Consider the following 22959-nt stretch of genomic DNA (forward strand, 5'->3'; position numbering starts at 1 on the left):
ACTTACAGGAGACAGTGCCTCGTCACAGCAAGGCGTGGGGAGGAATGTAAGGGTTTGCGTCCTGGATGGACATCACGATTGCATCTCTCCACCCAGTTAGTAGATGCACCATAGCAGGCTCCACATCAACCCATTATTTGCCTATATGGTTACCACCCAGCATTGTAAATGGTTTCATGGGTTACAGGAACCCATTAGGCTTTCACTCAGTTTAGAGGCACCTTGAAGTGAAAAGAAGATTTAAAAAGGGTGAGGGGAAAGATGGGAGAAAATAGGGAGAAAGGAGGGCAGACACAGAAAAAATAATGATTAGGTTGAAGGAAGATGTAAGCAGCACTGCATCAAGTGGATGTGGGTGCCTCCACCTACCACTCACATAAAATGTGTGGGAAGGAGATACAGATAAGAGCTTGATTTCCTTTGTCTGTTTTTGTAATAGTTCCGGCTAGACAGAGCTTATTCTTTCAGAAGTTGGATTCTTGATAATATGAAACGTTAATTGTAGTTGATGCTCAACACCAGTCTGTCTGGCTGAGCAGACCCATCAATTGCAGGCAGATAACTCATCCAGCACCCCCCCCCCCTCCCATTTCCATGCTTATTGTCATCATGAGGGGAGGGGGGCTGTGGAGATGTCAACTGAGACTTGAAGTATAGGGGAGCTCTTGCAGGATACCTTAATGGACTCCATGTTAGTGTGTGGAGGCTTGGTTGCTGAGTGGATGCCGCATTTTGTCTACTTTGTTCTGCCCTCTCCCCTTTTCTTAGGTCCCCGTCTCTGCCTTAACTAATTTTGCGGGGCCATTTTCTTCTACTGATGCTTCTTCCTTCCATTTCCTTCTGTCTTCTGTATTCTAGCTTTGACATTAAATAGAGTGGGCTTTTCCACATTCATCAGAATTCTCATCAGTGGCCCTTAGCATGTTGCAACCATTGAGCTCTATAGTATGATGAGGCTATCTTTGCCACGAGTGTATGACTTTGGCTGCCATATTGGAATACCAGCAATCAAATTCAGATACTTTATTCTGCTAAGCAGTGGTTATTACTAAAGACACACATCGCTTATAATACAAAAACATGTAAGGATTATGATTTTTTTTCCGGCCTAGTTCAACTATTTACATCGAGTACATTTAGCCAATGAGTATAAAACATGGTGGAATGATGAGGTGAAACGAGCTGTGGAACAAAAGAAGAAGGCATATAGTGAATGGTTAGCGAGTAGAGGTAGAGGAGAAGATGAGAGAAGAGAGAGGTATATGTGAGCAGGAGAAGGGAGTTAAGAGACTGGTGAAGGAGAGTAAGAAGAAAGTGGATGAAGAGTTTGGGAGGAATCGTTTCGGTTCGGTTCGTTTGGGCTCCAACATGCTTGCATGTGTCGGCCTTGGTCACCTAATGGCGGCTCTCCATGCTGCACGATCCATTGCAGCCTCCCTGTTCAGTCCCTTAACCCTAAGGTCACACTTAATGACCTCGTCCCATGTCTTTCTCGGTCTACCCCTCATAACCCCACCCCCAATATTAACACTTCTCACCTTCCTCACCCAATTATCATCCCCCATCCTCTCCACATGTCCAAACCACCTCAATCTACCTCTCCTCATCACAACACCAATACACTCCAGTCCCATCCTACCTCTCAACTTTTCCATCGTAAACCCAGCCCTTCCAGTCCTTGGACGCAGGGACGCACTGCATATCCACCTAATCATTGTCATTTCTGTACGTCTGAGCCGGTGAATATCTTCCTCCTTCACTGCCCAGGTCTCATTGCCATACAGCATTACACTCCTAACACATGCTGCATACAAAGACCCCTTAGCACGTAGGGAGAGCCCTCTCAGTGTCAGGAGAGGCAAGAGCTCTCTAAACTTCTTCCAACCACTTCTCACCCTAGCCACAGAGCTAGCTCCAGCCCCACCTCCAGCACACAACATGTCTCCCAAATAACAAAACTCTTCCACACACTCAAGAGATTCACCAGCAAGTTCAATCCTTTCATGTCTGACAATGGAGGGAGAGTAAGAAATTGTTTTGGAAGGAGGTAAAGAAAGTAAGGCAGTGTGAAAGGGGAAATAGTAGGGGAGAGAAAGATAGGAATAACAGATTGTTGGTGGAGAAGAGAGAGAAATTGAGGAGATGGAAGGAGCACTTTGAGGATTTGTTGAATGTAGAGAGTGAGAGCAGTGCGAGTATAAATGGTTGGGGAATGGCTGGGAGAAGAAGAGATGAGAGGAGGGAGTAGTGGAAACGATGAAGAAGATTAAGTTGGGAAAGGCCCCAGGAATTGATGGAGTGTGTGGTGAAATGCTTAGGTATGGGGGTGAGATTGTTGTGGAGTGGATATGGAAGTTGTGTAGAATGGCTTGGGAAGAGGGAAGGGTTGCAGAGGACTAGAAATCAGGTATAATTGTTCCCTTTATACAAAGGAAAAGGGGAGAGAGAAGTATGTGGTAACCATAGGGGTATTTGCCTTCTTAGTGTGACTGGTAAAATATATGGTAGAATACTCATTGATAGGGTTAGGCATATGACAGAGGAGCTAGTTGGAGAAGAACAAGGGGGATTTAGGAAGGGAAAAGGGTGTGTAGATCAGATATTTGTTCTAAGATGTTTAGTGGAGAAGTATCTAGAGAAGGGAAGGAAAGTGTATGCTGCCTTCATGGACTTGGAGAAAGCTTATGACAGAATAGATAGGCAAGGTATGTGGAAGGTATTAAGAATATATGGAGTGGAGGGGAAATTGTTGAGTGCTGTGAAGAGTATGTACGAGGGAGCTAAGGCTACAGTGCGAGTGGATGGTGAGCTGAGTGAGTTCTTTGATCATAGGCAAGGTATGTGGAAGGTATTAAGAATATATGGAGTGGAGGGGAAATTGTTGAGTGCTGTGAAGAGTATGTACGAGGGAGCTAAGGCTACAGTGCGAGTGGATGGTGAGCTGAGTGAGTTCTTTGATCTCAGTGTTGGACTGAAACAGGGTTGTGTGATGTCTCCATGGCTGTTTAATATATACATGGATGGAGTTGTAAAGGAGGTGCAAGGTAGGGCAGTGGATGTGGGGGTGGCTCTAATGAATGAGGGTGAGATTTGGAAGATTCCGGTGTTGCTGTTTGCTGATGATTCAGTATTGTTGAGTGAAGATGAATGGGAGTTGCAAGGTTTGGTGAATGAATTTGGGACAGTGTGTACGAGGAGGAATTTGAAAGTTAATGTAAACAAAAGTAAAGTTATGGTGTTTGAGAGGAATGAAGTCACAGAGTGTGCAGTGAGGTTGGATGGTGAGGATATGGAGAATGTGAGTGCATTCAAGTACAGTAATCACTCTAATATCCGGACGCCCAATAACCGAACATCCCCACTAACCGAACCTTATCGTCCTGGGATCAAACATTCCCAAAATGGTCCGAAAATCCAAAAAAATTGGAAAAAAAACCGATTTTTTGCCGTCCGTAATTTGAACTTGCCGCGCGCGCCGCGTGAGAGCATTGTTTTGGTTCGTCATTCCTCCGACGTCCGATAGAGCGCCGCTGCATCATCCCCACTTCCCGCCTGTCTCTCACCGCGACTGGACCTGCGCTGTTCGTCATGGCTGCCCACGTGCTCGCTTTTGTGGTGGTGCCGTACTTGCTGCAAGGCCTCCTGCTGCTCTCTGCCCTACTCTTAGTGTGTGTGATGATGGCCCCGCCTCCTGAGAAAAGGAAGAGAGTGGTGTTGACTCTGGAGAAGAAAACGGGAGATATTGGAGAAGGTTGATGCGGGTTGGTCTTCCTCTCTCATTCTCCGCGAGTTCAACCTGGCCCGGTCGACTTTGTTTGATATCAAGCGTTCCCGAGACAAGCTCATGCAGTACACGGCTGACTTCTCGTCGAAGCAAACGCAACGTGGAGAGGAAGGTTATGTTTACTCCCAAGTATGCAGAGATCGACCGCTCCACGTTGATTTGGTATCGACAGCAACGTGCAGCTGGTGTGATGGTACGTGGAACGGAGCTGAAGGCTGCTGCTGAGAAGTTTGCAAGGCTTCACGACGCCCTAGACTTCAAGGCATCCGAGGGTTGGCTCTTCGCGTTCAAGTTGCGACATGGCCTTACTAACCGTAAAGCACATGGCGAAGCATTGGACGCTAACGAGATGGAGTGGACGCAGTTTCGGCACAAGGTGAAAGGCTTGATCGACAGGGAGGGGCCTCACTCGCGGTCAAGTCTATAACGCTGACGAAACTGGCCTATTCTATCGCTCGGTGCCAACGAACACTCTCGCCGATGAGACGGAGAAGCGTGTACCTGGCCGCAAGCTTTCTAAGGAACGGATATCTGCTTTGTGTTGTGCCAATGCTAACGGCATGCACCGGCTTAAGCCCGTTATTGTTGGCCGTGCAAAGCAGCCTCGGTGCCTTCGTGGGGTGATGGATGTCCTTCCTGTCGTATGGTACCATTCTTTGAAAGCATGGTTCACAGCTGTGATTTTCAAAGACTGGTTTCACCATCACTTCGTCAAGGAGGTCATACATTACCAGACCGAAGACACTGGGAATTCCTCGCGACCAGGTAAAGGCTCTCCTTCTCCTCGACAATGCACCTGCCCACCCGTGCGACAAGGACTTGGTTGCTGAGAATGGCCGTATTAGGTGCATGTTTCTGCCACCTAATACGACTGCTCTCATTCAACCAATGGACCAAGGAGTGATCGTGGCAACAAAGCGCCTGTACCGTCGGAAGTTCCTGGACGAGGTGATGGTGGTTCTCGGGGACGAGGACGAGCGCAGGGAAGGACGTGACACTCGAGGCAAGCGGACTTTGGAAAACCTTCGCCGCTACAACATCAAGTCTGCGCTGTACAACTGGGCTAGTGCATGGAAGGAAGTCCCTGTGAAAACTCTTGAAAATGGTTGGTCTCGTCTGCTTCTCGGAACAGATGTGGAGTACGATTTCCTAGGGTTTGACGTGGATGACTTCCATGCACGGCTACGTACGCACGGCGACGATGTTGATGTGGACGATGTTCGTGAGTGGTTGGACGACGACGAGGGCGATCCTGGGTATCAGACGTTGTCTGATATCGAGATCGCGTCTTCGGTTGCTGGTGTCAGTCCCGAACTTGAAGATTCCGACGACGAAGGCGATGATGATGCAGACTCCGCCCAGCAGGACACTACTCCAGCCATCCCCAAGCTGAGCGCACTCCGGGAACATCTAGAGTTCGTCCTAGACTACCTGGAACACCCGGACTGCGACAGGGAGATGGGGCCCTTGGGACTCGTGGAGGAAGTGCGTGCTTTCCGGCAGCGCATCATCAATCGCCAGAATCGTCGGTCCTTTGCGTCAGTCAACGATTGACAGTTTTTTCAGGCCCGTGACCCCGCTGTGCCAAGCCCTGGTTCCACTCCGTTGCCTCCCCAAGACAGGCCCTCATGCTCGAGCCACAGCCCAGCACATCAGCTACAGTGGAGTCACCGCTCGACGTGAGTTTGCGGCTGTCTTCAGAGTCTTCTGTAGTCGGTACGCCATCACCACTACCCACCGATGCACCCCTTGGACGCCTGCCAGTGATACTCTCGGCTCTGACAGTGAATAAACAGCAAGAACTTCTCCACTAGACCACACGGGAATTTTGAGTGTTGTGCAGTGAAAAACGGTGTGTTGTGTTAAGGTTTTCAAGTTGGGAGAAAAGACTAAGTAGAAAAGAAATTTAACGTAACTAACCTTCTTTGTTTTGGCTTTGGAAACTTAAAAACTTGGGAAAAGTTAATGTGCAACACTTAAATTTAATGGAACATTATTTGGACTAAAGTGAATACTGTGAAAAGAACGGACTTCTGTGTGTTAGTGACTAAGTTCAGTGCAAGACTTCAGGAAGAGTGTAGTGCAAGTGCTTCAGGAAATCGTTCTTACTGTCAGAGTCCGAGAGGAGGCGGTTATTCATCGAGGTGGCCAGGGACTTGCTGTAAGTAGCCAAAATGTTTCATGTTGTACTATTTTCCATACTATATTTACCATAATGTTTCATATTGTATTTTTTTACCATACTATACTTACCAGAAAGTGTCATACTGTACTTCTTTCCATACTAAACTTACCTCATGCATGTGCAGTAGGAATGGGTTTTTCAGAGTTCGGTTAGGTTCGGTTAGGTTAGGTTCGGTTAGAGTCCATAAGTACCAGAATGTTTATTAATGTATGAACATACTTCTAAACCCACATTTTATGTGTCTATTGCATTTATTTCAGTCATTTATGTGCCTTATTGGTGTGATTTGGGTGTTAAATAGGTGCTATGCATGTCCGGAGGGAGTTGTATAGGTGTTTCTCTGTGTTAGGGTCCGTAAGTACAAGTCCATAAGCTGGGGCCCAATATCCGGACAAAACCAATATCCGAACCTACCGATGGCTCTATTGATCCGGATATTGGAGTGATTACTGTACTTGGGTAGTGTGATGAGTAAGGATGGAACTTGGGGATGAAGTGCGTGAAAGGGTACTGCTGGGAAGGAAGGTTGTTGGTACACTGAAAGCAGTGATGAGAAATAGGGAGGTGAGTATGGAAGTTAAGAAGTCACTGTATGATAGTATTGTGATCCCTACCCTGACGTATGGAAGCGAGGCGTGGACCTTGCAAGAGGGGAACAAGTCAAGAGTGAGAGCAGTGGAAATGAGTTACTTGAGAGGAGCATGTGGAGTGACATGGAGGGACAGGTTGACGAATGAAGAAGTGAAGGAACGTTGTGGGGTGGATGTGGTTGAGAAGATTAGGAGAAATACACTTGAGGTGGTTTGGACATGTAAAGAGAATGGAGAATGAAAGACTGACTAAGAGGGTGTATGTAGGTGAGGTGGAGGGAGGGGTAGACCGAGGATGAGGTGGAGGGATGGAGTTGAGAGGTATATGAGGGAGTGGGGGGTGAGTTGGGGGGAGGGTAGTCAAATGGTGGGTGACAGAGCGACTTGGAGGCGTTTTGTCTGCGGCCACCCTTTGCGGGATTAGGGTGTTGGGCTATAGATAGATAGATAGTATAAAACAATGCCATAGGTTGCTGCAGTGCAAAACTTACCCTTTATGGCACTAAGGCAGAGAAAGGGAAAAGATAGTTTGGTATGAACACTGAAATGATAATGATGTTCAAGCTGTTTTACATCGAAATAATGGTGTTGAAATGATGGGCAAAGTCCTTAGACTATCCATGTCATGAAACCGAATGTCCAGATTGATAAAGGCTGGAAGAAACATTGAAATATCTACAAAAGAATGTGAACAGAAGAGAAGAGGACATGGAGAAAAAGACTGGAGATAAATAGGCCCCTTTTAGTGGCCTCATTCATGCAGGGATACTTGGGAAGAATCTTCCTGCCCCACCCCAGAGGGCGCTAATGTTATAGAATTAGCAACAAGATATAATTCTTACTTGTGAACTGTAATGCCATCTCTCTTCGATGAATTCCTGCAGCCACTTTTGTATCCGTAAACTGCTGTGGACCCTGGCACTGTATTTCCGGAATCATCAGCTGCTTTCAAAAACCCATAGAGCAGCTCAGTACAAAAACACGGGCATCAGGCGTGGTGTAACATGGCTGCTGCTATACCAGCGACGTCCTGGCGACAGCTACATAAATTACACGGTGCTACCCATGAGAAAGCCTGTCCATGCTATAGAGCTCAGTGGTTGCAACAGGAAGGATTAGAGTGTACCCATGGGCTATTAGTTGTTGTGGGGACCAAGGTGGTTCGGCACCACTCCAGTGTGTGAACCTCTGAGGAGGCAGAACTGATGCTGAGCTACAGCTGTGGATCCAGGGGTGTTGTTGTTTTGTGGTGGGACTCTCAGCCATTGGCCAGTGGCCCAATATTGTGCTGTGATATTCTACCCTCCCACATGGTGTTGCCATCCCCTCTTGGATAGGGTAAGGAGTCCATGCTCGGAGCTTGGTCCCTGCTTGGGTCATTGGCTGGCCCTCCAGACTCCAGGTTCCACCCACACAATCCATACTTTTTCGACGGTCATTATGGGTTTTTTCTTTACCATGTATGATTATGGAAATTGTCTCCAGTTCTCCGTTCACCAGTCCTACCAATGTATTGACTTCAATGATGACCCTGGCTCCTCTTCCTGATACTTCACTGACTCTTCCTTCTATTTCCCAATGTCTACTCACCCTCATTGTTTCATTCCACTTGACTTCTCTAGCTCCTGCTTCACAGTCCCTTAGGTCCACAACTCTGTCCATCTGTTCATCTTCAGTAGTAACTTTTGAACCCTATTTGCCCCACCCCCTTCTCCATGTACCCTTCTCATTTCTTTGACTTCTTTGTCTTGTTCTCATGCTTCTTCCCTACTCACAAACCCTGTCTTTTTTGGGGGCCCTAGACCTGGCTGTAGTTTTTTAACATCACCTCACAAATGGATAATCTCTTGCTTCATCTCTCTCTGTTACACCAAGCAGGCACTTATGTTACATTCTCTGTGCAACCCAATGGCTCTCATATTCTTAGAGTGTTCAGTAATACATCCCAAGCAGAAAAAGTTAAGTCTTTAGTTGATCCCTCTTTTAATCCAATTTCAGCTTCTCCAGATCCCTAGTTAAATTCATCTGCAGGTACTGTCCATCTTACATCTTTTTTCTCCTTTGTCAATTGAAATTTTACTGACGGTTCTGATATTCAGCTCATTATTTCCAAACATCACCCAGTTCCTTCTGCTCATTGATATTTGATCCCTCCTGGTGGACATCACCAGGAACCAGCTAACATTGCCAAAATTGTATTTGAGTCTCGCGATCTTCCCTTTTCTGTCATCATCAGGGGCATTGTCCTTCCTGTTAAAGTATATGTTCCTGCCCATCATCAGTGTACGTCCTGCTGATGTTTTGGCCATCCAACCAAATAATGCAGGTCACAGGCAGTCTTCCCCAGCTGTGCACAAGCTGGACACACTTCATCCACATGTCCATTCAACTTGTGGTCATGCCCAAACTGTGGAGGTCACCATGAAGCCTCCTGCAGAAAGTGCCCTGTCTACATTTTTTAAGCTTAATTGTCACACATCTGTTAGAAAACCGGGCTTACTCTTAACAGCCTGGGCTGTTCCGAGTGTGACTGCTCAATACAGCCCTGGCTGCGCGGGTGCCGGTCAAATATGGTGCCATGGTGACCAGGGCAGATGCATGCAAGGATGTTGGAGCCTTCAAAAATGAAAATGAAAACTATACGTTCCAATATGGTTTCAGACTCTTCGATGTTCTTCCACGGCTTTAGCAAGGCAAATATTGAGCTAATATTTTGTTACTATATACTTTGGTACGTATTCTCTCAATTTCTAAGACAAAATTGGGCCTTTGGGAAATTTCATTTTTACCCCTATGTTTGAGCACCACAGAAACCTCCAAAAATCAGCCATAAGCAATTAATGGGTTAAGGAAGCTGAACAACAAGTGCATCGTGCAGGTCACTCCCTGGCATCACCTATCCATGCGTTGCCCAAATTACTCCAGTGTCTTTGCTGCTTTTGTCTCCGTTTCTGATTCCTCGTCCCGTTCCCTCTCTTGTTAGCTCTGCTCCGTTTTCCACACCTTCTTCCCGATCAGTATGCTCCCTTTCTTCTCCCCATGCTAGCAAACATAACCATGCCATTGTGTCGTCTCCATCTCATATTCATGGTATCTCCCCCTCTCCCTCTACTCCCCAGCCTACCCTGTGCACCCCTTCCTCCAAACAACGCCATAATGCTCTCACTGGTTCCCACTCAACCTTTGCTTTCTCCTATGGAAGCAGAATCCTCAGTAGTACTCACTCAGCCTTTGTCTTCTCTTATGGATGCAAAATCCCAGCAGAGCAACTTCAACTACCTTCACCATCCCTACCCTTGTCACTGCGGAAATACTATTTACCCCCCCCCCATCCCCACTCCCTTCACCCATTCCTCTACCACAGCGGTTCTCAAACTTTTTAGTGGCTGACTGTATTTGGAATATTTCAAGACTGCAAACCACAGGGTAAAAAAATCTGAGAGAAAGAGAGAGAGAGAGAGAAAAAAAAGTAACCGGTATATAGCCTATCGTAGTTATTTAGAATATGCTAATAGTGTAATAAGGATAATTAAAATTTCAGTTGCATAAATAAAATAGGCCTACATTGAAAGCATTAGGCCTATTCTACATCCCTGCAATCCATCAAAATTCCTCTCGCAACTCACCTTTGGGTCATGGCCCATTCTTTGAGAATCATTGCTCTACCACTTCTGAGCCTCCCCTCCCATTCCTCCATCCACTTCTGAGCCTCCCCTCCCATTCCTCCTACCCCTTCTGAGCTTCTTCCCTTCTCTCTTCCTGTATCCAGCCGCCAGCCTCCTCCATGATCATTACATCCTCCATATCTTCCCCAGTCTCTTCCATTCGTGATTTACCTATAAGTCCTGGATGCTCATTCCCTCAACACCGTAGACAATCTGTGTGCTCCTCCCAGACTTGATTCTTTCCTTTGTCATGGCACTTCTTCAGTGGAATGTTAGAGGCTTCCGTACCCATCACACCGATCTTCAGTCTATCAATCTATCTTGCCAGATGCCACAATCCCGCAAGGGTTGGCCATTTGACTTTTAGTTATTTGTTTTACGGATAGGGGCACTAACCCTCCACCAACCCACTTGTTGACACGTAGGGAGCACGTATGGTTTGGTTATATGATTACCACCCAGAGTTGTAAATGATTTCGTGGCTTACAGGAAACCATTTGGCTTGTCACTCAATGTAAAGCCACCTGTAAAGGAAAGGAAAGCAATAAGAAGTAACAGGAAAGATGGGAGAAATAAGAAGGGAGGAGGGCAGGCACAGAAATAGAATGATAAAGCTAAGGAAGAAGTAGGCAGCACTGCATCAAGTGAGTGGATGATAGTCGCCACCACCTACCACTACACCGATCTTCATTTCCTTATTTCCTCCCCTAATCCTCTTCTTCTGTCCCTCCAGGAAACGTTTCTTCATACCTCCTCTGTTCCTATTCTTGGCTATACTTTTCTTGGATCCCCTCCTTCATGGGACACTGCTTTCCATGCCCACAATGATGTTTCATTTGAACCTCTCTTCTTTTCTAGTATCCCTCATACTTCTGCCCGTGTCTATCTGTCAGTGTATCACTGTTAGCCCTCTACTTCTCTCCTGTTGCTCTTTGATTTTCCAAACTTTGCCCTGCTCTTTCATTCCCTTCCTCCTCTGATTCTTCTTTTTGGTGACTCCAGTTACTGGCATTCCCAATGGGATTATTGATCATCACTAAGGGATGCTTATTTGAAGTTTCTTCTGAAGATCTCTTCATCCATAGCACTGGCACCCCGACTCACTTTGACCTCCGTACTTGTTCCTTCTCTTGCTTGGATCTGCGTCTTTGGTGACCTTCAATTTCTCTCGGTTTCTGTTGGTTGGTACTATAGTCGCGGCGCACAACACTGAGGTCATTATCGTACCCTGGCAACCTACCATTCAAAAGTGCATCCGATTTTGTATCATATTATACATGAATCATGTTATTATGCACGAATATATTGTACATGAATCAAATGCGTCTCATACACGAAATCAGACGCACTTTTGAATGGCAGGTTGCCAGGGTACGATAATAACAACCTTTGAGTCGCGCACCGCAACTATAGAAGGCAATGGGCAATCTTTTTAGTGATCATTTCCCTGTAAAACTCTCCCCTGCCTCGTACTGTCCTCTTCCACATCCCCCTTGGCAGTTCCATGCTGTTGAGTGGTAGTTCTCTTATTCAGCTACAGTGCCCCCTCTTCCTCCTCCTTCTTTTCCTCTCTCCAGGATATGTTTCCTCCTTTTTCCTCTCTACAAGATATGTTGTCCTTCTTCCTTGTTGTAGTTGTATTTTTTTTAATGAATGGAGGAAGGAAAAACAAAGGAAAAAAAAGTAAGTCCATGTGCCTAAAGGCATCAATTCATAAAATACTTATAACAATTGGATTTAAAATCGAGAGGATTAAATGTACGTGGGAAGCAACTCCCAGGAAGTGAATTCCAGTGAGTAGTAGTTCTGGGGATAAATGAATTTTGATAAGCAGTGGTTCTGCATTGTGGGGGAGAGAGTATGAGTTCATGAGCGCTCCCAGCTGCCCGAGTATTTCGGGAGAAAATGTGAAGGGGAGGCACAATTGAAGCTAGTTCGTTAGAGCACTTACGGTAAAAATATCGATAAAATAGTGCTAACGAAGCAACATCTCTACGTACTGATAACGGAGGAAGGTTGTGCATTATGGCAGGATTATTGATTAATTTAATGGCTTTATTTTGAATTTTGTCCAACTGCCTCAATGCAACTGCTCCACATCCACTCCACAGTGGTGAACAGTATTCGATCTGAGAACGCACATGACTTTTGTATATTGTGGCCATCTGCTCGTCAGTGAAGGACTCACGAACTCTGTACGTAAGTCCCAGTTTTTTTAAAGCATTTTTAGCAAGGGATTTAACCTAAGCTGTCCAGCTTAGGTTGGGGTTTAGAGTAACACCTAGGATATCAATTGTAGTGGATATGGGAATACTAACATCATTTAAAATTATGTGAGAGTCTGAGGAATTCTTTCTGTTGGAGAAATTAATGTATTTAGTTTTCTGAGCATTAAATGATACCAGATTTTTTTGTCCCCATTGATTAATTTTAGAAAGGTCCTGGTTTCAGGACTTTCGCCACCATTCCATGTGATACATGACCTTCATCTGCCAGACATGTTCCTTGGCGGACTATACAGTACTTGTTCGCAGGCCCTTCATGTGAAATGTGCCACCTAGAAGAGATTTCATTGCAAGCAGTCCACACCTAGTCATATTTGTAGTCTCCTTATATTTCACCAAGCTTCCACTGCCTTCCAATGTACCATCCATCAGGCCAAACGTTTTAGTTGGAGGGACTGTTTCTGCAAATTGTGAAAATACACCTGTTTTGGCAACTTGGTCCCAACTTTTGTAGGTTATCAGGCAGACACATCCCACCCCAGGCTCTGGCTCTTAACATCGATGGCTGGTCCTTGGTTGATTCTTCCTTAGTTCCGGATGCTTTGGGTAAATTGTTTAGTCTTATTTGCTTGAGTCTTGTCTCTCTCCAGTGTCCATCCCACCTTGGCTCTGCCTCCTTTTGTGGTCTGCCCTTCTTTTCTGCCTTGTTCTAAGACTCTTCTTCCCCCAGATACTCTTTACTACCTTTTTCCCGAGCACTTGTCCTGCCACTCTTCTGCTACACCGATCTTTAATGCTGGCTTGAAATTTTGTCTTGATGTCAGGTTTGTTGTTGTGTTCTCAGACTACTTCTTCCAAAGTACTCTTCCTTTCATTGCTGGTATTCTTACTGCAGAACTGTACGATATTCTTTATGCTTTGAAGTCTCTTCCTAGGTTCTCATCCTCCACCTTCATTAGCTTCTCACTTTCTCTCGGTGTGCTCACCTCCTTACTCGCCTCATTGTCTTGTTATCCTCTCATCACCCAAATTCAGTTGTGGAAGTTAGTTCACTTTTGCTGGGTCCCTAGCCATATCAGGAATACAGGTAATGAACAGGCTGACTCACTACCTTGTTCTGCTGCTCTCCTTTAGATTCTCTTCACCCCATTTCTGTTCTTGGTTGTTTTCTTTTATTACCCATCTCTTCTGTAAACATTGGCAGTCTTCGAGGAACTTACAGGCTAACAACAAATGTCATAGTGTTAAACCCTCAGTGATTCCCTGGCATGCATCAGCCTACCGCAATTGTCAGTGGGAGGCTATCCTTGCATGTCTTCGTTTGGGTCATACCCTTCTCAGTTATGGTCATTTAATCATCCATGACCCTCAGCCCTTCTGTTCATACTAACTGCCCAGTGACTATCCACCACCTTTCTTGATTGCTCGTTCATGTTCCAACACCACCTCTCAGTTTTCCCCTTCCATTCCTCGTTTCATCAACCCTCATAGCCTACTGATTTCCTAGGTGCCTCTCCCACTGTTTCCGTTTCTAATTCTAATGTTTTTACTGTTCTTCACATCATAACTTTAATATAATTACTTCCCTTGCTTCCCTGTGTCTTTGTGTCATATAGCCATATTATGACTTGGTGAAAGTTCTTCATTATTCCATCCTTCCTTTCTTCCTTCCCCTTGCAGGGCCATTCATGTAGTGAACTGTTGTTCCCCTTGCAGTCGACAGCACTTTGCCAGTGCAAGACACTGGGATAAACTGATGCCACATTTGCAGCACTCCACCCAGTTAGCAGGAGCACCATAGCAAGCTCCATACCATCCTATTTTCTGGTTATGTGGTTACCTCCCAACATTGTAAGTGGTTCCCCGAGTTACAGGAAACCATTAGGTTTGTCAGTCGGTGTAGAGCCGTTGGAAGTGGTAAGAAGAGTAATAAAAAGTGAGAGAAAGGAAAGGGAAAAATAGGAAAAGAGGAGGGCAGACAAAGTGAATGATAAATGTGAAAGTAGGCTGCAGTACATCAAGTGAGTGAATGATAGATGCCATCTCCTGCTACCATTTGAAACATTAATGAATAGAGTACAAAGAATGCAAGCTCCCTTTTCTCTCTCTTTTTTTTTTTTTTTTTCCCCAATGTTTATTTGTGAATGATATTTACTTATGAACCCTTGGTATTGTGATACATTTCAGTACACCATTACTGACTACTCAACAATGCAAGAAAAAATTATCCTCGACATTATTAACTGAAATGGTTCCCTGCAACCGTCAATCCTTATGTTTGCACTGACAGTTCTGCATGTGCCTTGTAGCTTCTTGTTATAAAGGGTAAATGGGTTTAGTATGACAGAAGCCTGTTTATTTTATTGTACTATATCATTTCAAGGATTTTCTTTGCTGATGTTTAAAACTTGATTCTGAGTGATATCCTTTTTAGTTTACTCTTACTACTACCAGATAATTTTACTCAGTTTAGGAAAAGGCTTTCATATTGAAGGGGTTCATTGAGGCAAAATCTTACCCCTCCTGTTTGTCGAGTCTGGCCTAAGCTGAATAAAACTGTCAGGTGGTGGCAGTATTAGTTATATATATATTAAAAAAAAAAAAAAAAAAAAAAAAAAAAAATGCATATGTTGTAATCAGCTGATTGTGTGTGTGTGTGTGCGTGCGCGCGTGCGTGCATGCGTGCGTGTGTGTGTGTGTGTGTGTTTTACCTGCCGGTGTTTGTATTGACCTATTTGTAATTTACAGGAATTGAGCTAAGCTCATGTTGTCCTGTCTCCATATCTACATTTATCCACTTAGCTCGTTGTCCTGTATCCATATCTACAATTATCCAGTCTAGTTTCAAACACATGAATGTTTTTTGCCTGCACCACCTCTTCGTCTAAGTCATTCCAAATACTGTACCTGTGGTTCTCTTCGGGCAACTGAACCTTTTAACCCGTTAACTGCTCATGGCGGTTTTTTGGAGGTGTCCGTGGTGTGCAGACATAGGGGTAAAAATGAAATTTCCCAAAGGCCAAATTTTGTCTTGGGAATTGAGAGAACACATGCCAAAGTATATAGTAACGAAATATTAGCTAAATATTTACCTTGGTAAAGCCATGGATGATCATCGAAGAGTCTGATTCCCTATTGGGATGGATTGTTTTTGTTTTCTTTTTCGGTTTCGGTTTCGGTTTTGAAGGCTCAAACTTGCTTGCATGGGTCTGCCTTGGTCACTATGGCACTATATTCGAAATTCACCTGCACAGCCAGGGCTGTATTGAGTTGTCGCACTCGAAACACCCCAGGCTGTATAGAGAGGTTAACGGGTTAAGATCATTAAGACATCTGTTTTTTCTCAACTTGAAGTCATGACCTCTTGTATTTCCATCATCCAACACAAAAAGATCCACTCTATCCACTCTTTCCAGTTCTCTTACATTTCTAAACATCATGATCAAGTCACCTCTTTCCCTTCTCTCACGCAGTGTTGGTAACTTCAGTTTTTCCAATCTCTGCTTGTAGGTCGGTTCCATTAAGCATGGTACCATCCTTGTTGCTATCCATTGAACCCTCTCCAGTTTATCAATATGCTTCTTCAAATGAGGTGACCATACCACAGCCACATAATCTAGTCTTGGTCTTATCGTGGTTACTAACTTACTATCTACTCCCTTGGGATTTGCTCGTCCATATACTGTAATTAAAAGTCACTCTCAGGTTGGTCAGTAATCCATAAGTGCCTCCAATGATTCTGTTTATATTCTTTTCTGGTGACAAGTCATCCTGAATAATCACTCCCAAGTCCTTCTCATGTTTTCTTTTATTAATTATCTCATTGTCCATTTTATATGTCCAATGCAGTCTTTTTTTCACTCATTCCCATTTCTAATACATGACGCTTGACTTGGCACTAAAATCCATTTTCCAAGTTTGGCTCCAGCTATGGAGTTTGTCCAAGGCCTCTTGCAGTTTTTACAACTATCAGTACATTTAATATGTTTCATGATTTTAGCATCATCTGCAAACATACTCATGTAACTATTCAAACCTTCTGGCAGATCATTTATTTATATCAGAAACATTATTGGGGCTAAGACAGAGCCCTGGGATACTCCACTAGTCACATTTCTGCATTGTGAAACCCTCTTTTATAACTGGTCGCATCTGCCTTCCTGTCAGATAATCACCCATCCACTTTAATAGTTTCCCATTCACCCCTCCAAAGGCTTCCAACTTCCACAGTAGTCTGTTATAGGGCACCTTGTCAAATGCTTTCTTGAGATCAAGATAGACACAATCTGTGCATCCCTTTTGCTCATGCATGACATCTCTTACCCTACTATAGAAAATTAATAAGTTGGTAACACAAGATCTTCCTTCCCTAAAACCAAATTGTCTTGGTGTTATCACTTCATTTTCTTCTAAATACTTTATCCATCTTTTTCTATTAATTTTCTCACAGATTTTGCATAGAACACTTGTCAGTGATACAGGTATGTAACTGAGTGGATCCTCCATATCTCCTTCCTTGAACACCGGCAAAATATTTGCCTTTTCCAGTCTTTAGGTAACTGTCCATTTTCCAGAGAGCTCGTAATGATGACATAAATCAGCCACACTTATTGGTCAGCACATTCCTTCAGGATCCATCCAGCTACACCATCTGGTCCCACTGCTTTCCTCACATCCAAGTCCCTCATCAGCTGTAGCACCTTATTCATGTCAGCTGCAATTTCTGCCATTCTCATCATCCTGGGTTCCATTTCAGTTTCCCTAAAATCCTCTTCCAACACACAAACTGACTGCAGCTTGTTGTTCATTATTTCACACAATTCTTCTTTTCTTTCATAAGTTTCACCTCCATCCTCCAATCGTATTATACTTTCCTTAACTTTCATTTTACCATTTACAAACGTATAAAATAATTTAGGCTCTCATTTACATTTTGTTACAATATCTATCTATCTATTGCCAGACGCCTTAATCCTGTAAGGGGAGGCCACAGACAAATTGCCTCCATGTTGCCCTGTCCCCTGCAATTTCATTGCCCTGCTCTCAGCTCACATCCCTCTCTCATATACCTCTCCACTCCATCCCTCCATCTCATCTTTGGCCTCCCCCTCCCTTGCCCCCCCTTCCACCTCACTCACATACACTCTCCTCATCAGTCTCCCGCTCTCCACATGTCCAAACCACCTCAGTATGTTTCTCCTAACACTTCCTATCACATCCACTTCCACACCACAATGCTCCTTCCCTTCCATATTTGTCAGTCTGTCTCTCCATGTGACTCCACATGCTCCTCTAAAATAACTCATTTCCATACGTCAGAGTTGGTATCACAATACCGTCATGTAGTACCTCGTTTACTTCCATGCTCACTTCCCTGTTTCTTATAACTGCTTTGAAGGAACCAGCAACCTTTCTTCCCTGTTGCACCCTTTCAAGCACTTCATCCTCTAAACTTCCATCCTTACTCATCACACTACCCAGGTACTTAAATGCACTCACATTTTCCATTTCCTCCTCATCCAGCCTCACTGTACATTCACTGACTTCACTTCTCTCGAAGACCATAACTTTACTCTTCCCCACATTCATCTTTAGGTTCCATTTCTTACACTGTCTCCCAAACTCATCCACCAAGCCTTGCAGCTCCCTTTCATCTTCACTTAACAACACAGTATCATCTGCAAACAACAGTACAGGGAGTTTCCAAACACTGCCTGCTCTCATTAGGGTCGTTTCAACATCCATTGCCCTACCTTGTATCTCTCTTATAACCCCATCCATATACAGACTGAACAACCCTGGAGACATGACACATCCTTGTTTCAATCCAACATTCAAATAGAAAAATTCACTCAGTTCACTATCCACACCCACTGCAGCCTTAACACCATCATACATACTCTTCACGGCCTTCAGCAACTTCCCATCTACTCTATATATTCTTAATACACTCCACAATCCTTGTCTATCCACTCTATCATATGCTTTCTCCAAATCCATGAAGGCCGCATACAACTTCTTTCCCTTCTCTAGAAACTTTTCCACTAAAGATCTAAGAATGAATATCTGATCTACACAACCTCTTCCCTTCCTAAAACCTCCCTGTTCTTCTCCAACTAATTCCTCTGTTATTTCCCTAACTCTGTTAGTGAGTGTCCTACCATATACTTTTCCTATTACACTAAGAAGACAAATGCCCTTATGATTACCACACACTTCTTTTTCCCCTTTTCCTTTGCACAGGGGAATAATTATACCATACCTGACTTCCAATCCTCCGGGACTCTACCTTCCTTCCAGGCCAATCTGCACATCTTCCACATCCATTCTACTACTCTCTCTCCCCCATGCTTCAGCATTTCACCACACTCTATGAATTCCTGGGGCTTTCCCCATTTTAATGTTCTTCATTGCTTCCACAACTTCCATCCTACTGATTTCTTCCTCTCTTCTCACATCCCTCCTTCTCCCAGCCATTCCCCAGCCACTTATACTTGCATTACTTTCATTCTCTGTGTTCAACAATTCCTTAAAGTGTTCTCTCCATCTGCTCACTTTTTCTCTCTTCACCTCTAGTAATATTCCATTTTTTCTTTCACTCCCCAGCTAACTTCTCTGGCACCCTGTCTAACTTTCTTTATCTCTTTCCAGAACATTTTCTTACATTCCTTCCACTTTACACTCAAGTTCCTTTCAAATTCCTCATCCACTCTCTTACTAATCTTTTCACCTCTCTCTTCCTCTCCACATATAACTCTGTCTTCCGTCTCTCAACTTCTTCCACGCCTCTGTTTCTCATCCACTCACTATATGCTTTCTTCTTTTGTGCCACAGCCTCTCTCACCTCTTCAGTCCACCATGCTGTTCCTTGCACCCCCTTTTATCTCCTCTTTATTCCACACACCATCTCACATACTGTACAGATTTCTCGTGTGTATATCTTGCACACACCTTGCACGTCCCGCATCTGCTCCAATCTATATTACCCAGTCGCCCTTCCACTTCCCTCTTATATTCTGTCTTTTTTCATCCTCATGTAACTTTTCCACTCTCCTTGAATGTACTATTTCCTCCTGTCCTTCCCTTCTTCTATTTCTCCATTTTATTTGGAGGTGATTTGTTTGTGGCCACCCCAAATGGGATTGAGGCGTCTGGCAATAGATAGATAGATAGAATTCTGACCACCACCAGGTGATGGTCCAAAAGTCCACTCTCCCAACCTCTATTTACTCTTGCATCCATTACACACCTTCTCATCGTTTCATTCACACACACATAATTAATCATTGCCTTCTGTTCATTCAGTTCACTACCAACCTCTCTCATCACTCATCATGTATACCTGTGGATCATTTTGTGCCTGAAGAGGGTATTAGCAATCACCAACCCCCTTCTGGCACAAATATCCACAAAAGCACTGCCATTCTCATCTATCTCTGCAGGCATACCCCACTCACCAACTACTCCATCCACCTTTACATTCCCTACTTTTCCATTCATATCTCTAGTCAAAAACACTCTCTCTTTCCTTTCAAACTTTTCCATGCATGCTTCCACATTTCTCCAGAACTCTTCTCTCACTCCACATGCACAGTCTGCTCGACCACATTTGTAGTCCAACTTTCAGTCTTACCCACACAATCCTTGACCCAACTGATCCATACTCTCTTATATTTTCCTTCCATCTGTTACTCACAACAATACACACTCCTTCTTTTGCCCTCTTATTCTCACCTACTCCTGTGCATATACCCCATCCATACTCCCATTCTCTCACACTTTCACCTCTTCATTTAGTTTCTGTTAACCTAGGTGAACCCTCAGGCACCTGGACAATCTCTCTTTCTTTCACCTCATCATTTGCACCCCTTGCATTCCAAGTTGCCATCCATATCGTGTCTTTGTTCGGTCCTTAGTCTTCACCTCTTGGTCAGTCCTGGTCCTAGGCTTCTTGTTCGTACTTTTAGTTAGTTGTTTTCCGGGGAGGGGCACTAACCCTCCGCCAACCCACTTGTGTCATATAGGGAACACGTGTTGGTTGGTTATAAAGTTACCACCCAGAGTTGTAAATGCTTTCCTGGTTTCCCTTCTTCCTCTCTCTGCACACTTACATAATCATTTCTTACCTGCTTATACTCCTCCCAAACCCTTTCACTATACCTTCTTCTCACTTTATTCCATGCTCTTTTCTTGCCTCAGGTGCCATTCTGCACCTATTGTTAAACCATTCTTTCTTCCTTTCAATTGCTGTTGAGAATTTTGGGACATATCTACTAACTCCTGTTTTATACTGTATACTTCTGTCAAAAACTATTTCTCGTCAACATTTGTGATCTCTCACTTTTCTCCAGTCTACATTTTGGAAAAATTTCCTCAGGGAAGCAAAGTCTGCCTTCCCAAAACTGTATCTATTTTCTCTGTTTTTCGTCTCTTTCTCCTTCCCTTACTCCCACCACTTCCATCTCAATAACCAGGTGATCACTTTTACCAAAGGGGCATTGGCAGGTTATCTTCTTCACATCGTTTGGGTCCTTTGTGAATACCAAGTCCAGCCATGATGGTTCATCATCTCCTCTAATTCTTGTATTTTCTTTAATTAATTGAGTTAACATGTTTTCCATTACCAGTTCCATTAATTTATTTCCCCATGATACCTCATTGTTCCCAGGATCCATACTTTCCCAGTCAACATCTCTACAATTAAAATCCCCCATGATTATTATTCTATTTCTTCGTTCAGTTAGCATCTTTAGCTTAATAATGCATCCTCTTATTAACTACTCATAATTTTCATTTGTCCATGCCCTGCTTTGGGGGGCATATAAAATACTATTACATCTATTTTTTCTCCACAATAGTCCTCTGTTTCCATTACCAAAAGTTCAGCCATGGTATATTCAGTTACTGTATTTTTTGTTCTTAAGTCAGTATGGGTTAAAATCATTACTCCTCCCCCAACCTTGCTTACTCAATCCTTCCTCCAAATGTTATAACTGTTCCATCCAAATAATTTTGTATCAACGTCTCGAGGCAATTTAGTCTCAACCAAATAAACAATTTCAGGTTTCTTTTCATTTATATAGTCTCCAATTTCCTCTTTCTTAGATATTAACCCATCTACATTACTTGATTCTTAGGTTTACTGCCCCACTTTTATCTTTACTCATTCTTCTCTTTTTTGTATTCATATCCATCCCCCTTGTTTCCTTCACTTCAAGTTCCTTACATACCATTCCTTACTTTCATATCCATCACTTTCCAAAAAAAAAATTTTTACATTCTTCCTTTGTCCTCCTGTCATTTTTTTTCCTTTACTTGTTCCTTCAAAGACTAAATTTAAAACTTCTCTTTCTTCTTTGCTCAAATCTTTTCTTACTATAATATTCTCATCCCTGCCTCTTTACTTAGAGTCCAGGTCACTTTAAGTACATCATTTACTACACTTTCTGACAACAACTTAACTCTCATTGGTCTTGCTTCCCCTAATATGGCCCAATCCTCCTTCCTTCCTCAGTTCCTTTTTCCCACTTTCTCGCTTCAGGATTGATCTTCCCCGGTATTTTTCTCACTTGATTCAAGTCACTTCAGGTACCACAGATCTAACCTTTTTTCCTCCTCTCTGTTTCTAAATATTACCATACATCTGTTCCTTTCTACTGTTTCTCTCACTATTTTCTCTTTCTTCTTCAATATTTTCACTACATTTTCTTTCATTTTTTTCTTGTTCATTTCCCTTTCTTCCTGAATGATTTCCCTAAAGCTAGCCACTTCATTCTGTTCTCCTCCACATGTACCCACTTTGCCTTTTGCTCTTCTAACACATTACTCACTTTCTCTGTTTTGTTACTGCTTTCTTCTACTTTTCTCCTTAATTTGATATTTTTTTGTTTCAAATTCTAGATCTTGTTCGCAGTCTCAATGGCCTGTATCAAACTCTGTATGATGTTTTTGGTATTTTCAGCCGTGTTTCTTGATGGTAGATCCTCCACTTTTTCTCGTTCACTAATTCTCATAATCAGCGTTTTAACAAAGTCCATCACACTTGTTTCACTGTCAAATCCTGGAAATTCAGATCCCTCTGTGTTTACACTGTCACCCATGTTCAGTATTTGGGTACAGTACTAACAGCTGTTATCGAGATTCCAATGAACATTCTTGTATACACAAATATTTACTGACAGTGGCCCCATTACATTTTTGGCATACTATAGCAACAGACAATACACTCAAACCTCGATTTAAGGGACCTCCATTTAAGGGATATCAGATTTAAGGGACTCCATATTCTACCAAACAAATGGACAGGACCATTCAAAAAGTCCACTGCTTGAAACAATAATATGTTTCTTTATACAGTACCAGTAAAATAATATTCATAATCATATAAATAAGTAAGATAAGTGAAACAGTCATTGCATTTCATAATACGGTTGTCTTTATATGTGGTAAAACAATGGACATTTTCAAGTAAGGTGCAAGTTGATTCCCCATTTAGTCCAATAAATCGAGG

At 43.4% G+C, this 22959-nt stretch overlaps 1 protein-coding gene across 1 annotated transcript in view; it reads left to right on the forward strand.

Annotated features, from left to right (window-relative positions):
- LOC145415744 (dual specificity protein phosphatase CDC14C-like) overlaps positions 1-22959 on the forward strand; it is a 316480-nt gene that overhangs the window by 292511 nt on the left and 1010 nt on the right. The window lies entirely within an intron of this gene.

Source organism: Coenobita brevimanus, chromosome 103 (genome assembly GCF_032717465.1).
Source record: "Coenobita brevimanus isolate Jiangsu-jjx chromosome 103, ASM3271746v2, whole genome shotgun sequence".
Taxonomy (NCBI): domain Eukaryota; kingdom Metazoa; phylum Arthropoda; class Malacostraca; order Decapoda; family Coenobitidae; genus Coenobita; species Coenobita brevimanus.